Source organism: Microtus ochrogaster, unplaced genomic scaffold (genome assembly GCF_000317375.1).
Source record: "Microtus ochrogaster isolate Prairie Vole_2 unplaced genomic scaffold, MicOch1.0 UNK11, whole genome shotgun sequence".
Lineage (NCBI taxonomy): Eukaryota > Metazoa > Chordata > Mammalia > Rodentia > Cricetidae > Microtus > Microtus ochrogaster.
Genome location: NW_004949109.1, coordinates 7,606,424 through 7,625,200, shown reverse-complemented (window position 1 = coordinate 7,625,200; position 18,777 = coordinate 7,606,424).

The following is an 18,777-nucleotide window of genomic DNA, read 5'->3' as shown; positions in this document are numbered from 1 at the left end:
TCATGGGCAGTGTTCACCGTGGGACTTACTTCTACCCCAGCGTGGGTATCCATTCTGCCATCACTTGTAAGTGTATGCCACTGCAAACAGACATCTCACAAGCTGACTCCTCCCTGTGGCTTCAGGTATTGCCCTCATAAACCTCAGAGCTCTCCTTACAACCCCCATTTCTTGCTAAAACAATGTATCTCAGACCCAATGACTCTTTCATAAGGGTCACGAGGTTTTTTATATAATTTAGATGCATAGTATCACGATGACTTAATTGTAAAGAGTAAAATAATAAAGTGTGTATTTCAGTCTGCACATCGTTGCATGCAACCACAGTAGAAGACCAAGTGAAGTGTGGGATGCTTACGCTGCTTCTACTAAACACAGGGCTGAGACAAGTACAGGCAGGGTGTGTCAGCCTGGCTACCATCACGACCAGTACTGCTACTGCTGGTGAGTTCACGGGGTGACCAATGACACTTGGTCATGTTTTAAACTGAAAAACAAAGAATTTACCATTATTACTTCACCATTCGTTGTATTTCTTAAAGCCATGTACAGTAGAACGCTCCAAAGTTTTTTTGTGTTTCTCTGTAAAATAGAGTTAGGGCCTACACTTAAAAAATTAATTTTTTTTTCTTATACCAGAAAAAAGTTCTCATGCTTTTTGGTCTCTGAACCTTTTTTATGCACTTAAAAAGTGTTGTGGGTCTCTAATAGCATTTGCATATATAATTTGTATCTATTGATATAATTATAGTGTATTAAAAAGTAAAACTAAAATGATAATGTTTCTACTTAATAATAATCCCATTAAGTTACCATAAAATTTGTATTAAAAATAACTGTAGGGGAAAAGGGTCAAAGAAACCAACCAATCCCTGAGCAGGAAATCTAACATCCTTAACCCAAAGCCAATAAAAGAAACACTTTAGCTTTGGACCCAGAACCTAAGAAACATATCCCGACTCTGAAACCAGAACCAAAGAAACACAGTTTGGCACTAGAACCAGAACCATTTAAAGAAATATGCCTTAGCCCTGAAAATAGAGCCAAAAAACTATAAAGGGACAGTGAGAGAAATACAGTTGGCCCTGAAACCAGAGCCAACTCTGCCCCTGCCCAACTAAACTAGCCAATCCCCAAGCAGAAAATCCTCTCTCTGGGAAAACTCCGCCCCTAAGAAGCCCTGTATAAGACTCTTGCCAGTTCAGTTGCTGGCTGCCCTATGCCACCCTGGCAGAAACAGCCACTCTCCTGGACTACTCTTCCCAAATAAATCTCTTTCTCAAAAGAGTTTTGGGTGAAGATCTTTCGCCAGCAAAGAAAAGAAGAAACTTTGCTGAGATGTCCTCTTAAGGGGTCTGAGCAGAAAAAATAAAGAACATTTCTGAGATGTTCCCTTAGTGGAGCTTAGCAGGAAAAAGTAACAACTTTTCTTCTCTGGAGCAGAAGATGGCTACATTTCTGCAGGGGATTCCCCTTTAGCAGAGTAAAGCAGAAGAGTTTTATTCTTGGCAGTCAGTATAGTTAGTGATTAGTTGCTTCCCTGGAAATACTTTCTTGGAAATGAAAAAAAAAAATAATGCTTTTGAAGAAATTATCTTCAAGATGTTCATCTGAATAAATATGAGTAATTGTAACCTATCTGCCAGTCATTTATTTGAGTCAAAATGGTATTCTAAGAAAAGAGGCCTGTTGGACTTGAAAGTCAAGATGGTATTTTCAGTTACCACCTTTAAAAGGCAAGTTTCCGATATTAGGAATTAATGCAATCAATATTTTACTGCTTCATGGAGGATGTTTTTAAATGAACTTGGAATTGCGCTATATTTGTTCAGTTGAGATGAACAGCGGTGAAACTGCACTGTGGTGCTGCTGCAGCACTGTCGTGCAGTAGCTGCTGCAATTGATGCCACAGTACTGTCGTGCAGTAGCGGCTGCAATTGATGCCACAGCACCAGCATCTCACCTGACGGTTCTTTTTGTCTTAGTATTTCAATGGAAAAGGAAAACAAAATCATGGTGCTGTCCTGGAAGTGCTTTTGACCTTGAGTCATTCCTGAAAGGGCCTCAGTGACCTCTGTTGGCCTTTTGTCCCTCTTCGAGAAAGAGTGTTCTATTTGAACGTGTGGAGGGACATTTCCTGTACACGTCCTTATAGCATTTGCACTCTGCTGCATGCACACACACACATACATACGTACACACACACACACATACATATGTACACACACATACATACACACACACACACACACACACCCTTCTCACTCCCATCCTCTAGTGTCACTACTCCTTTCCAGTCATTTTCTGGGTCTTTAGATAGTGATGATTATTTATCCTGTTGGCTATAGTGTATGATTTTATATTGTGCAATAACCAATTTAGGCTATTTAGGTTTCCATCATCTTATCACTTGTCACCCCTTTGTCATGAGAACATTCAAATCCTCTTCTAGCTATTTTAAATTATGTAATGCAACAATGTTGAAAGTAGGAACTCTTTGTGTGATATTAGGTCACCTCTAGTCATTTTGACAATAAGAACATCCCTTAATCCTTTTCATGCCCGTGGGATTTGGTGTGACCATTTGAGATTAACTTCTCTAGAGGTCCTCACCGTGAGCAGGAACTTGAGCAGAAAGCCTTTCCCAGGAAGGCCAGCCTGCACTCAACCTGTGTAAACCTGCTCCGTATCTCCTGAGGGATGCAGACCATGGCGTATGAATAGCCTGTAGTTTATCTTGGCTCACTATCTAAAAATTAAAAAAAAAATCCAAGTCACAGGAAAAGTTAAGTGACTTCATGACCATAGCCATGATTAAAGTGTTACTCAACAAAGGTCCATACTGTTACTGTCTAGATTTAATATATTTTTTCCATTTACTTAGATGGTATTTCTACCCGTTTAAAAGGCACACACACACACATGCATGGCACACACATGCACACACATACACAGACTGACTGACTGACTGACTGATTTATGGGCAAAATGGCTTCCCACTGTTCATAAAACCAGGGCATAGCCAGATGAGTCCAGGTCTCGAAGATTCAAGCACTGTTGTCCTTCCTTTCTTCGTTCTCCAGTTCTCATTGTGCCAAGAGCTTTAGACCCTCCTTCAAATTCTCCACATTTACACTGTGGTTATTCTTTTTTCTCCCAACCCCTAGTTTGAATCATTTCATCTCATTTTAATTTACTGCCTCTTCCCTAGAGATCCTAACTACTGGGTTTTCTTGCATCCATCCTGAACAATGTCTTCACACTAAAGTCATGGACGGGGCAGGCCACCCCAGGGAGAGAGGATCAGAATACAAACACATGCTGGGAAGCAGGGAGAAGGATGTCTGGCTGGGGTGGAGGTGGAGGAAGGCAGAGAGACCCTTGCCTGTGACTCGGGGAAGCATCTCTCTTAGGTGTTCCTTTTTATCTTGTCACAGGTCATGAAGTCGGCAGTCACCTCTTTTTATCAGGAATACATTGAGACGCAGGGACTGCTGGTGACAGTTTGTACAAGGTCACATGGTCTGCCAGTGACCACTGAAAACTTAACCCATACCTCCTCTCTCCAAAATCCCTTTGCATCTACATCTCCCTCCAGGAAGGCATCTGGAAGGATTTTTGGGAAAGCTGAGATTCCAGTCAGGCCTGGAAGTAGGGCGAATTCAACTTGTCTTCTGGATAAAAGATAGAACCTGTGTCCCTAACTAGTTCTTATAACTTAAATTAACCCTCAGTTTTAAATCTACTTTTTGACATGTGGCTTCTTACCTTGTCTCCATACTGTACATCCTCCTTCCTCCGAGTCTGCCAACTCTGCCTTTCTTCTTCCCAGAGTTCTCTCTGTCTGGAAGTCCCGCCTATCTGCTCCTGCCTAGCTATTGGCTGTTCAACTGTTTGTTACACTAATCACAGCAATACATCTTCACACAGTGTACAAATATCCCATAACACAATCGATTATTTTTCTCTGGAGGAACACATATGACAAATGACACATTCAAGTCAGTACAGCACATGTTAACTGGTCTCTACATGTGCCTGGCCCTGTGATTATACAGTGCAGATTCCCGGGTTCTACTTTTAGACACTAAGGGTGGTGTCTCCAGCTCCCCTGTTGATATTTGCCAAATTGAAAGAGCATGTCCCCCAGGGATTTTTGTTTCAGGTTAGCTCACTCAGATCTATGTCTCTGGCTTTCTGATGTAAGTGGTATCTGAGCTCAGTTTAAGAAGCTGGGACCATCTTCATCATTCAGATGCCATTTGGTTTCCCCTCTTCAATAACTTCCTCACGACAGGCTACTCAAATCAGCATGGGCACCCAGAGATGGATTAATAAGGTCTGGAAAAATCCAGAGATAGTCACACAGAAAGATGAAAAAGAATTATTAGAATGTCAGAATAAATAAAAGCTGCCCTTGGCCTCATTTCAGGAGACTTCATGGAACACCTTAAAGGGTTCAGAAGGAATTGCTACGGGTCCTGGAGGGAAGCAGAAACTGCTTTTCCCATTTGACGCTTGAGGTTGCAGCCGCTGGGATTCACCCTGGCCCTCAGATCTGACAGGGGGACAATGTTGTGGGGGTTAGCACTGGAGAAATGCCAGGAAATCAGGAATTTAAATCGCGCTGATTTATGCCCAGCTTGTCAAGTCTCGTGGGCTTTAGAAACGCTGAATATGAGAGCGCCGTTTTAGGATGTGAGCTGGGGCTAGCAGTTCAGCTGTTTGTTATCAATGCAGTCCCTGCTGCTTCAGTGGTGCTCAGCTGGAGCCTTTAAACACACCCATTCCTGCCTTGTGACATGCTAGAAATTCTAGGATTTAAGAAAAAAATATATAAAAAACATTGTCTGACTTTTTTGACCAACATCTCTGAGATACATGACCCGGGGGATGTTTATGCAGCCTTTATCCATGCTCACACGTCTGAGCCGCTTTCTTCTTGAATGTTGGAAACGCACGTCAAGTTTGTACTAACGAAATGCTTTACTGAAGAAGAGACAATGCCAACACGCTCATCTGCCGCCTGTATTGTGGCTTCTTATTATGTATTTAAGAACGCTCTGTGCTGAGCAGAAAACCTGGTCCCTCCCGCCCACGCCATTACTGTAAATGCTTCAATCAATCCCTTTTATGCAGCACGGAGCACAGGGAGCACAATGTGCGGGACTAAATATGCCATTTAAATTCTTGTCAGGCAGAGAGGTTAAGAGAGAGGTGCGGGGGGAGTGGCAAGAGCAGAGATGGCCAAGGTACTGCATTCAAATGTTTTTTGATAGGTTTCTAAGATACATGTCTTTCTCTGAAGCAAATGCATTCATGTCCCAGGAAGGAAGCTGACAGGAAAAATGCTAGCTGGTGAGCTCATGAGAAATGCCAAAGGAGTTGTTCGTGCCGGGCTTCAAATATCAGGGTTCCTTTATTGTTGCGCTTTGAGGCTCAGAGTCCGACAGAGCGTTTCCATGACAACTAATAGATGCTATGTTTATTTACTGAGTGGTGGGCCAATGACAGTGTCAGCAACTGACATTTTAGTTTCTTTCTCCTCTATTTCTCCTCAGTAAAGATTTGTTTTAGTGGATGAAAACGGCACCGTCTTCCGTTTTATTCACCAGAGCTTCTATGGTGAAAGTAAATAGCAATTGAAGTCAATGCAGCTCTTCCATGAAACACACTTAATGCCCCGTCCCTTCATGGGCCTCCGAGAGCCTTTACAGCGGGCAGTTGCTGGGGAGAAGGGGATTCACGAAGCGAAAAGCAAACTTTGGGTTTTCTTCACTTGTAACTGATCTAACAACCGCCTTCTGGGCGATCTAAATTTACACAGGTCTCATTAATGTCTTCTAAATTCCTCATGACCTTGTTTGTATTTCTGATACATTCATAAAATGGGTCAATTAAGGTTCCTAACAGGACCATGGCCTCAGCGGGGATGGGAGATGAGGTGCAGGGTAGGCTAGTACAGTTGGCCCCTGATTATAAATAATGCTGTATTCCACCATCTTATCTGCCTGGGGCTTAGTCTACCCTCTAAATATTTGCAGACAATTCTTAATGCTGAGCTGGCTTCCTCCTGCTATCCAGCTGGTGTGTGCTCAGGGGATAAAACCAATGTTAGCATTTGCTTTGAGAAAACACAATCAGGAAGGCAAGCTGCTGTTGGGACGGGGTATGGATAGTCACATGCCATGTGCTAAGGCACAGAACTGGCTTTTTCCCTTAGTCCCCTTCTATGGTAGCCACGTCCTGGCTTGGCATAATGTGAACAATTAAAATGGAGGTGCTTGTGGCTTTTGAGGAAAAGGACCAGAGTTAATTGGTGGCTCTCTGGAGGCACTCACATTATCCCTGCCTGAAAATATGCTTCTCCATCCCTTAGGGTCTCAGGTAGACATCTGTTTCTCTTCAAAACCTTCTAGTTCTCTCTAGAACGCTTCCGCTGCAAGGCTGCTTCTCACTCCACTCCATGAGCAGCTGGGAGTCTGGGCTGCACCTGGTTCTTCTTTGTGTCTGTGGCACCAAACCCAACCTGTTTCCAGCACAGCAGGCGTTGGGGGAGTGGGTAATGCGTGGGTGAGCTGTCACAACCCAGCTCCTGAGTCTCACTCACTCTCGGTGGGGAGCAATGCCTGGTTCTGTGAATGGAGCGGATGTCAAACAGATGATTGACAACATTCCTCAATGAGCTGTTCTTCTGTTACGCAGGGTACACACATGGGGGGGGGAGTCAGAGAAGTGAGTTCTGGGGGGCCTGTACCTGCTACATGTGAGCTGTGGGAAAAGACACTGGCCATCTGGAAACTTGAGTTTTTATTTCTAGCCACATTTTCTAGCTTCATATCAAATGAAGAGTTTGGACGGGATCAGCTTTTCTCACCTTGTATCCTAACGGAAAATAATTTATAGAGTGCATTAATCGCTTGTCTGGATCAGCCAGACAAAATAAAGAACATGGTGAGACTGAGCTAAGTCTAAACAGGAACACATAGAGAACAAGAGTAAGCAAGGACTTAGGGGACAGGCTCCGATCTACCAAGCCTTCTGGGAATACTCTAGCAGGCTTCTGGACAGATGAAGACTGATGTCAGTCTGTCTGTCCTGACACAACAAAAGACCCGAGGCTGGGCAGTGTGTCAGTAACAGAAGCTTATTTCTCCCAGTTCTGCAGGCTGGAAATGCACGACCAAAGTCTGGTGAGGGCCTTTGTGCCATCTATGCCTTCTCATGGCAGAAGGCAGAAAGAGAAGCTAGGGCAAACTGCCTTTATACATATGGGGTCTTATCCCTTTAACTTCCGAGGTGCCTTCATGGTCTAATCACTTCGATTAGACCTTAGATGAGCCTCACCTCTCAGTGCCAACACTGGCAGCTCCAGATGTAGGAAGGGACACATTCAAACCATAGCAAAGTTCCATTGAGAGTTCTACTTTTTCTAGCTTCTTTGATTATTGAAAATCTTGCTGAAGGAAATCTCTGCACTACCTGAATCTGAACTGGTTCCTTCCCTGGTAGACCCTGAGCTGAGTTTACGGGAAACTCTGAGTTGGGGTTTTATTTCATCAAATATTGTTCAGTGGGATTTTGTTTTAAAATGTTGTGTTTTACCAACACAGTATTCCACCAGAAAATATGAGATTGAGACAGCAAGCCCTCATTGCTCCCTTGTGTTAATCTTCGCTGACTATTATCCGAAAAGCTGGCGGGGTCTAGAGGTACAGTTGCAATCATGGTTAAATAAAACTCCTGCCTGATCATAGACACTTTGTGGATGTGTGGCCACAGAAAAATAAGTCAGAGGGATTGTAAAGGCAAGTGTATTGTGACCTATGTTATTTTAATGTCAACTTGATTGACAGGAGCGAGAGTCACCTTAGAGGAGGGAACCTCAATTGAGAAAATGGTTCCATAAGATTCGGCTATAAGCAAGCCTATAGGCATTTTCTTAGAGATTGATCTGGGAGGGCCTAGCTCATTACGGGTGGGACCACGCTGGGCTGGTGGTCCTGGATTCTATAAGAAAGCAGGCTAAGCAAGGCATGAAGAGCAAGCCAGCAAGCAGCACCACTTCACGGCCTCTGTATCAGCTCCTGCCTCCAGGTTCCTACTCAATTTGAGTTCCTGCCTTGGCTTCCCTCAGTGGACTGTGACTTGGGATATGTAAGGCAAATAAACCCTTTCCTTTCCAAGTTTCTTTTGGTCATCACAGCAATACTAACCCTAAGTCAGACACTACCCCAGGCTCCAAAGCTTCAGGCGGGGCATGTCAAAATGGTGACATTCTTGAACTCCTTGTTGCCACCTCAATGGGCTGTTTCATGGTCTGGCCTTTACAGTGACCCAAATAACAAAGTCATCATATCGTGCAAGGGAAAGCAGGCAACAAGACGGCTGTACAGAAAGTTGTAGCAATAAATGCATTTTCTCTCTGCTTCCTTGCACTAACAGCCTCTTAGGCTGTGCCAAACGGTCCCTAACCACGGCTGGCCTTCCACTTAACATAGCTAGGTCTGGTAAATGCTATGACGCTCTCTCCCTCTTTGGGAATAATGCTGGTTTTATGTCCCCCTATGACAATGTCAACGGGTTCTGGTTAAGCCTAATTGCTGTTCCCGTGGAAGCACCTGCTCATTTTACTTTTATGGTGCTCATGGGCATTCTCTTGTGGTCTTATTCCAGCGAAAAGAATGCCAGTGGAGCAAAGACCTATGGGAGCATGAAGCCATTTGGAGCCTGAGCTGTAGGTCTAAGAATAGAGTGCTTTCAAAATGTTGACGTCGTCTCACTTTCGAGAGACCCCATCACTTTTTCATTAGGTGTGCCCGCAAACCTCAATCGGCCTGGCAGCACCGATTTTCCTTTTTAAAGATGAGCATTTGATATTCCCCTAAGCAGAGCCACAGCTTGGAGAACGATTAGAGTCGTGTGGATTTAGAAGTGGAGGGTACATTTTATAGAGAGCTTCATGTGATTGTGAACTAGGCCTCACAGACCCAGATGAGGCATAGACCCAGGAGCTGCTACGGGTTATGCAGGGATCCAGCTCCCTGGATACTGCAAAAAGTGACTCTTCTGGTATTTCATTTGAGAACAGGCTGCAGAGCGATGGGCTGCAGAGCGACAGGTACATTCCAAAGGCACATATCTCATGTAGTCCTGTTGTAGTAGGAGTGGCGGGGCTGCGTCCCCAGCACCCGGCCACCCACATGGCTAGCTTATGCCCCGAAATAATTACACGGAAACTGTATTCTTTTAAACACTGCCTGACCCATTAGTTTCAGTTTCTTATTGGCTAGCTCTTACCTATTGATCTAACCCATTTCTATTAATTTGTGTAGCCCACGAGCTGGCTTACCAGGAATGATCTTAACCTGCGTCTGCCTGGAGTGGGAGAATCATGGCAACTCTCTGACTCAGCTCCTTTCTCCCAGCATTCTGTTCTGTTTTCTCGGCCTACCTAAGGGTTGGCCTATCAAATGGGTCTTGGCAGTTTCTTTATTAATAAGAAATCACTCCCACATCATAGTCCCTCTGTCCCAGATGATGGGGAACGAGGTCTGGAGAGGGTCTGTAATCCCTGAAGGTGGTAGCACATTTGGGAGAAGGCCCTGCTCTGCTCACTCTGCATGGGGGTTGCACAGTGCAACACGGGGCACTGGAGGAGCATAGCATGTTCATTTGATTTGGAGTAAAGTTGTGGTTTTTGAGAGTTCAGGAATGTTTGTTTTTACACTGTTGCCAGTTTTTTCACACTTTACCCCCTTCAGTTACAAATTCTTTATGTTGGTGGATACCCACAGTTTGAGAAGCTGTGGTTTACTGACTCTTCCACTTTCAAGCTGGAGACAGTCAAGAGTTAAACAAATTCCCAGGTAACTTCGCAACTGCAGCACAGTTCTCCTGAGGACCAAGTGTTCATGCTACAGAAGCCGAGACCCGTGATCTTGGGTTTCTTAGACTCGCCTTTCCTGATCTGGGTGCTCCTGAAACATCTTGCTGCTGGGAATATCAAAACAGAATTGGTTTGGCTGGATTCTAGCCTGGTAATTCCATAAGTTGGTTCCTCTGAGAGGATTGACAAGGGGGGGGTCATGTGGTGAAGAAATTGTCATATGAAGCCAGGAGAAAACTAATGCTCAGCAGTCACCTAATGTTTGCAGAGTGGATTTGAACCATCTGTCTACTTAGCCCTCCACGTAGGAAAGATGGTAGAAACTAATTCCCATGGGCTCTACAATATTATTAGGGGAGGGCTCAGGAAACTACTGTCCAGATGACAAAACTGAAAAAAAATAAAATAAAAACAAACATCCAATGAACCACACTGTCTTCTTTCTACGGACTCCAGATGTCTCTGTTGGGCATGGTCTCTTGTTGAAAGAAGAGAGCATAACCAGTCATACACTGGTGACCATGTTTCTGACTGGAAGTGGGTGGGACACATGGCACACCATTTCTGTGTATGTATGGTCAGGCCTACCTCAAGGGGTATGGTGACTGAGACCTTTGCACAAAGGGTAACAGATCTTTCTGACTGGTAATATTTAAATGGCTTAACCAGTTCAATGTTTCCCACTTCTCTGTAAAGTGCTGAGACTGCTAATAAACTTGGTTTGGTGGTAGGCAGGGGCAGCAGAGTGTGCCTATAATCCGAGGTACTCAGAAGGCTGAGGTAGGAGGATAGCAAATCTGAGGCAACCCTGTCTCAAATAAAATAGTAAAATAAATTAAAACAAGTGGCCAAGGATGTAACTTACTGGTCCTGGGTTCAATCTCCAGTATCAGAAAGAAATTAATGTGATGTCACTTTTTGGTGTGAAATTTTTTGTACCATGTCCACAATGTCAGTTCTTCTATTCTTTCTGCCATAGGGAGTGGGTGTTAGGGGTAGGTCTGAGACTCCAGTACCAGTAGAAAAGAATAGAGACAAGAGTCTCTAAGGAAAGTTCTAGAAGGTAATAGAAAGTGTTGGCAGCACATATTTTAAGTTGCATTATAATTTAAGAATTAACGTCCTCAACAGAAGCCTTTCACGCATGGCGGCTCTTACCAGGCCTTCCATGTTGAGAGAGAGACTGCCTGCTGGCACTGCAGCAGCCCTGCCCAGCAGGTGGTTCCAGGGTCCATAAGCCATCAGAGCTAGTATTTGGGGTTCAGATACTCACATCTACCTGTCTCTGTCAGCTGCCTCCCTTCTGTACTGGCTCTTCCCCGGGGGTCAAGGATGCAGCTTTCCAAATCCGAAATCACCCCCTTTTCCCAGGGCACAGCTGTTCATCGAATGGTATGAGACCAGAAGGAAAATGTCCGTCCTCCAATCTGATCCCCCCTGTGCTCCTGGCTCTTGGCTTTGTCGGCATCGCCTACTGGGCCAAGAGGAAATGAGGATCTGAGGCATCCATTATGTCCTCACAGGCCCTCAGCAGAGACAAGCACACTCATAAAGAGCCCTGGCACCTCCTCCTGTCACCTCTGCGCTTGGTCTAAGTGGCGTGCTGAACACACAGGGAGCAGTGGTTGGCTCTGTTTACATTCATTTCTGGGAGAGGAAAGAACAAATTGTTCTCGGGTGATAAGAAACCCCGCGCTCGCCTCATCTCGGAAGCCTGCTTTACTGTCCCCTGGCTTGGCAGCCAGCTGTCACTGCTGGCTCTGCACTGTGTTTGTCTTCAGCCTGTGTCTCTTACTCCATCCTTACCACCTCCCTCCCTACTCGGTTTGGGGGGCTATTTGCTTCTATGTATAATTCAATAAGGATTTCACACGTTTTTGCATTTCAATGCTGACCGGCTTACTAGGGCCAAAGACACTAGTTTGAGGTGGGGTGGACTGACCTCTCCAGAAGGCCACAGTGAACTTTCCTGTTTTCCACTGCCTCTTCTGGATGTTTCCCAAATGAATACAGACGAAAAACATAATAGCCTTCTCCATCACTCTGTCTTCTGTCCTTGTCCCCTGAGAGGCAAACCGCATTGTCTTTCTAAACTTTCGGATGCATCAGAAAAAATAAAAGTATCGGAAATGGAGGCAGAACCCCTGTCTCTAGCACTCAGGCCCATACATTCTACCCCTTTTCATTTCAAACAAAAATCATCTTGCCTCCAGTGAACATCCTAAAGGAACATTCTAGTAACGCTGCTGCCTGCAATGCCTGCAATGGCAGTACGTTTGGAGGGAGACAGTTACTTTTGGCTAATCCAGAGAGTAAAGAGACCTGGATTGCTGTGGGTGATGCTCAAAATAAGACGGGTGAGCCTTGGTGTATTCCATAGTTCTTTTCAGTTCTGGGACCACAAGAATCCACATGCACCGGGTTACCGGGTCAAATGAGCCGTGATGGAGACGGCAAGCAGAAAGGCCCTTTCCATTCGTCTTTCCTTCCCTCTGTCAAGGCTCTAAAGTCTGGCCCCCTCAGAGCCTGCAGTTTATCTTTGGATGCGAGACAAGCAAACACTGGGCCAGGCATCAGAAGAGAACGAGGGGAAATAACAGCAGAAAGATTCACTGCCAAGAGCGTGGAGGCGGCTGTGTGGCAGAGCCAGCCTCCTGACTGGCACTCCAGGGTTCTGAAGCCAGGACATCTGCAGAGCTGGTCGCCCTGGGAGGGAGGGGAGACTTTTCTGTCTTGGCTCTTGCCTTCCCTGCACAGTGCAGTGCCTCCTGCTGAGTTTGTTCTTGGCTGCTGCTCTCTTAAGGCAAGCCAGCTGCTGTGGGAAGCCAGGTTAGAGGCTGGAAGTTCATCTGCCATTGTGCTGGGAAAGCGAAGGGGAAAATGTGTGACAGGGAACACTGAGGGGAGTCTCGATTCCATTCTGAGAGAGAGCTGGAGCGGTGGCCTCCATGGAACAACAATAGTTACAGAATAGGTTTGAATGCTGGAATTTTCCATCTCTGCTGAAGCCACATCGTCTCTGGATTGGTGAATGCTAGTCGTGAGCCTCTCTTCCATTGTATGCAGGAAGCTAACACAATGGATTTTGTTGTCTGTGGAGAATTCATGAAGCTCCTCGGCTGCTGTGTGGCACGAGGGTTGTCCTCTCAGCTTGCCATGGATGGCTATGAAGGACCAAGCTTGATCTTCTCAGTTCTGGCAGTATTAAGTGGCTGGGGAAGAAAGACGTGAGTTAAGTTATTGTGAAATATTCAAAGTCAAAGACCTTCCTGAGCCCTGAGGGTTACGGTTATGGAAAGTCTAGACAGCCTGAAACCCTCAGAGTTCGAGCCCGTCTTTAACCCTAGTCTCATTCTCTCTGGCATCACTGGGCAGCCACCGCCAGCACATATAAGCCAGCCTGTGCGCTCTGACTGCTTCAGTTGGGACAACTGCATTTCAAGAAAAATACAAGTTCAAGAACCCAGAAATGTCCATGGGAGGTTGGTTGAGGGACAGTTTCTTCTCTTTTCCTTTTTGGATTATCAATAGTTTTTTTTTCATAGACATCTTCAGAGAAACCGAAATATTGACTTTATGGTATTATCCAAGGATGCTAGAAGCATCTTATCATGCTATGACATCATAGCATGATAACATTTCATCTCATGACAGAATTATTGTAATTGTGATTAGCACAAATTGTGTAAAATAGCTCCTAAAAGAAAGGAAGTCCTTTGTTGGAAACACATACCAGGCATTGTCATGTCTAGCATGGTTTGGTTCTGGAAACATTACCGGGGCAACTCAGGAAGGAAGAAATGCCAGATCTGAGGAAACAGCAGATACACGCACAGCCGAGCTAAGACTGGGTAGACTGTGCTCGCTCTGACGGACTGTACTTACTGTGCAACCCAGAAACTCATTGCATTTATTATGCACAGCGGGGGAGGAGGAGGGGCTAGCTAGACTTGGTGGTAGGTTTCTATAGTAGCGCAGTCTCGGGTTGGATTCATCTGGAAGAGGAAGGTGTGGTCTATGCTTTCTGCACACTGTCGAAATTCACACGGAGACCAGGGAAGGCTCTGCCTCATCCCTAAACATGACTGGGGAAATGCTTTGTCATCCCCATGGACACAGGACATTGGGGCCATTAAGATGTCATGCTCATGTCAACAGCACACATCCACTTAGGACTTCATCTGCTCCCCAGATACTACTGTGTATCTTCTGGCTCAGACTCTACAGGTGGGGAGCTTGCCAGCCCCTGGGGTGAACCCACTACTCTTATTGTGCTAAATGGACACAGTACCAAACTTCCAAGTTCATATCTCTACGTGCTGCTCCCAGACCTCACTAGAGCACTTTCTTTGTGCAGTAGAAAGGGTGAATGCAGAAAGATCACAATCAAAGTGCAGAGAATAAGCGTCAGTGGAATAGTCAGTTACAAATGCGGCATCTGTTTCACATCCCCTTGCCAAGGTTCAGGGACCACTGTATTAAAGGTGCTAGAAGAGTCTAAGAACTGAGGTCAGGTTGTGGGGAACCTGAGCAGCACCGTGTCTTAAGGACATAGCAGGACCTCTGTGCTCATGAGCCCGCAATAGCTGAGGTTGGCTGCATAAGACCTGTACAATGTCAGTCCAACCACTATTCCACCATGGGACCAGGGAGTAGCTCCTGAGCACAAAGGAACTATCGACAATTGGTGGCTTCTGGGGGAGGGAGAATGAGTTCTCTTTAAGGGTGTTGTTCCTGGTAGGTCAACCATACTGCTGTGGATGGGCCCTCACCTATATGGACAGGACAGATTTGAGTCAATATACTGTTTAAAAAGCAAAAGAGGATGCAGAATTGGGGTGTGGATTATGATCTAAATACATGGTATGGCATTCCCAAAGAATCAAAAGGCCTTTAAGTTCATTGAATGCTAATGTATGAAGTAAGCATGAATAAGACATATGAGTAGAATTATGGAAAAGTCTATTTTAGATAAAACAAGGAAAGATAATTTTGATCCTGGGAATGTTTCAAAGTAACATGGGCAGCTTGGCTGCTGGTGCATCCCTTTCTTCAAAGCTGGAAGACTATTTTGTCCACCAACCAGTGTCAGGGAGTGAAACAGCAATAGGTGTTTAGCATCACTATCTAAGGATCTCTGGATCCATGGATCCCTGAACTTGAATGGAACATTCTGTACACATTCTGAGGAACTTTTCCCTTTGCATTTTAATAAATTTAGAGGAAGGGCTGGAAAATTAGCTGCAGCTTCCCACGGATGTTTCCAGTATGAGTCAAGGGTACCACCCTCAAACATAACTGGTCTGCTAAGAGCAAGAAACATTTGAAAATTACTTCTAACATGAAAGATGAGAGTTTACCAGGCTTGGAGGCTTGTGCTTACAGTCCCAACACTTAGGAGACTGAAGTGTGAGATCTATGTGTTTGAGATCTGCCTGGCCTAAAGAGTAAGGCTTTGGTCTCAAAAAACTGAAAAAGAAGCAACTCATTCAAAACAAAGAAATAGAGAAAATACAGAGAGAAGAAAAAAATGTAAAAACAATAATAACAGCAACAACAACAGCAAAAACAGTAATAGTCAATAACACTTCCATTAACATCCCCAGAGAACTAAGAACACATTTTATGATCAATGAATTGGAGATTTCATTAAAAGAGCCAAAGGACAATGATCTTGGAAATCAAAATTATAATACAAGACACAGGAATTTCATGAGAAAGTATTGAAATCAAAATTTCAGAAATCCAAAACATTGAAAGAGAAAACAATGAAAAGGAGACGAGAAGAGGATCTAACAAGTCAGCCTCAGTTCAGAACTGAATGTTAGAATTTGAGTGACAACTGGATAAAGTGAAGAGATGCAGAGGACTGGGGCTTTAACAACAGACGGTGTTGATCCCCAGTACCAGAAACAAATAAACAAGCAAATAAACAAGTATGATTTCTATTGAGCCAGGGACAATTGCTCATACCTGTAACCCCAGCACTTGAGGGGTAGATGCAGGAAGATCATGACTGTGAGGCTAGCCTGGGCTACACAGCAAGCTCCAAATCGGCCTGAGCTGTAGAACAACGCCTTATCTTGAGGACGGTGGGAGGAAAGGGAAGAGAAGAGAGTCTTTAAAGAAATAACTCATAGTGAAATTTTCTACAACTAAAATATGCAATGCTCCAAGGTAGAAAGGGTCTGTCAACCTTGCCATTTAATTTACTTTGGTAGATTAAAAATGACCCATATCAAAGTGTGTTTGTGTGTGTGTGTGTGTGTGTGTGTGTGAAATTGAAGGTACTATCAATGTGTGTTTGTGTGTGAGAGAGAAAAATTACAGATTACTGGGTCAAGCCTATTTTAGATTTGCAAAAAGCCAAACAAAATTAGGCCCACATGACAAAGTCAAAATCTGGGTAGAATTAAATTATTGAACAAGAACTAGTACATATAAGGAATTTACTTGCTATAAAGAGAAAATTGTTTCTTGTTCAGAATTTTATAGTCAGTCACATGTTAGAGGCAGTGGGATAGAGGGATTGGCAGGGTCAGAAATTGAAGATTTTCATAGGTTAGCAAGATGACTCATTGGTAAGGTGCTTGCCACCCGTGCCTGGTGACTTGAATTTAACCCCTGGAATCCACATGCAAGTAGAAGAGAATGGACTCCCACAGTTCATCTTTGAACCTCTACATACATGCCATGTCATGTACACACACACACACACACACACACACAGAGAGAGAGAGAGAGAGAGAGAGAGAGAGAGAGAGAAACAAATGAAAAATAAGATTTTCACATATCCAAAACATTTTATAAACAATAGCAAATCTCTAAATAGCATCCACACCAAAGCGACTGCTCCCACTGAAAAAATTCCTGGTGACAAGATCCGAGAAGTAGGGGTGAAGCTCCCCTATTGCCTTTCACGCCATGGGCAGAGCACAGACAGTCAGATTCAGATTCCAGACTGGAGAGAACACTTGGATAGTCCAGCTGTGGAATATCTGACCATTTGCACAGCATAGTCAGGAAAACATAAGTCAGTTTGAGGTGTACCAGATGCCAGAACACACTGGCAATAGTAGTTGTAGGAGACTGAGCACTGACCAAGACACTCTGCCAGGACACTGTTTTTGATTATAGAGAGCATCAGACCTTTCCTCAGAGAAATCAAGGGTTAGGATCCAAGATCTGAGCTTACAGCTGTAGGAGGTACAAACAGAGGCAGCTGTTTATTTGTTTTGTTTTTAAACAGCAGCATTCCTGGTTCCCAAAGCACCGCCGTTCTCCTAGGAAAGTTGGAGAACAACGCAAACCAAACTGTTGCCGAGGGATGGAGCTGACCGCCTTAAGTATCAGACACAGTCTATTTGAGTGGAGCTTTAGAGAAGTGAGGTTTTTTTTCCCCCCAGGGAATTCAGGGGATGAGAATCTTGACAAGTCAACCACTTCCTCTCCGAGGCAAGCAGAAGCTTATGTCAGGTGCAACTTTTCCGGAAAGACTCCTGGATGATGTGTTCCATGTGACTTGGGGAGCAATACAAGAAACAGGAAGACAACGCACACGGAGACACAGACAGTGTAAAGATAATCAGGATGGCAGCAAAGAGGAAGCTGCAGAGCTGCAGGTGCGAGGGCAATGTCCACGGGCGCATGCGCGATGCGGGAGAGGACTGTGAAACAGGTAGCTACACGTTTTAGAAAGCTTTGTGCAGTTGTAACGGGACTAGGACAACCTGGACGTGCTTAAAATGTACAAGCTCAGTAGACTCGCCATATTTATCCATCCAAGAACCTGCATCCTCTCCAAGCAAATGATATTTGCTGGCTATGATAAGAGTAGAGCATTACCTTCTTGGTGCCATATGTGTGGTGACACAAGTCTGTACTGCTACCCCCAGGAAGGCCGAGGCAGGAGGATCTCTGTGAGTCCGAGGCCAATGTGTTCTATATAGTGAGTTCCAGGTCAGTCAGAGATTCATATGCGGATCCTGTCTCAAAAACCAAAAGTCAGTCATTTGCTGGGGATATAGCTTAGTGGTAGAACAACGCTGACAAGAAAACCAATCACCTGCCTCAGCCACAGCAATATCACTCTGCAGTTCTATTCCAAAGTAATTTGTTTTATCCAGTCCTTTGCTTTTCCATAGGAATTATAGGATCTACCTTCTTACAACGAAATAGTTCTAGGATTTTAATAGTGAGAATGACAAATCTACAAATGAACTTGGGGAGACAGAATACCATATCAATTCTGAGTCTTCCGACCCACGAATGCAATTTAATTTTCCATTTATTTAGGCCCCTTTAAGTGCATTTTCCTAGTAAAGTCCAGGCAAGCCCTCTATCACTAAGCCACACGCCCACCTCTTGTTTCTATTGAGTTCCACGCTAATATTTCATGGGTTTTGAGACATAGTCCTAGACACCTTTTGTTAGATTTATCCTTACATAGTTTATGTTTTCTGATAAAATTCTAAACAGGACTCATATTTACTTGCAAATGTCATAAACACATTTTATTTATTATTATTACATTTGTAGGCTTATGTGTGCCATGGCACGCATGGAGAAGTCCGAGGACAGTTTGCATGGTCAGTTCTTTCCGTCCTCCCTCTGGGTTCCAGGGACTGAATTCAGGTCACTGGGCATGGTGGGAGGCACCCTTCCCTGTGGAGCCATCTCTAGTCTACTATTCAAATTTACATTTCACTTTCTGCCTTTCGATTGCTAGCATAAAGAAATACGGCTAAGTTTTGTATGTTGATCTTGCACAGAGCTTACTCGGGTTCTGTCCCTTGAGGACCCCATAGGACCATCTATGTAGATAACCATGCTGCCCGTCAATGGTGACTAAGGGTGCCGCAACCTACTTCCCCTTTCTTTCTTTCTTT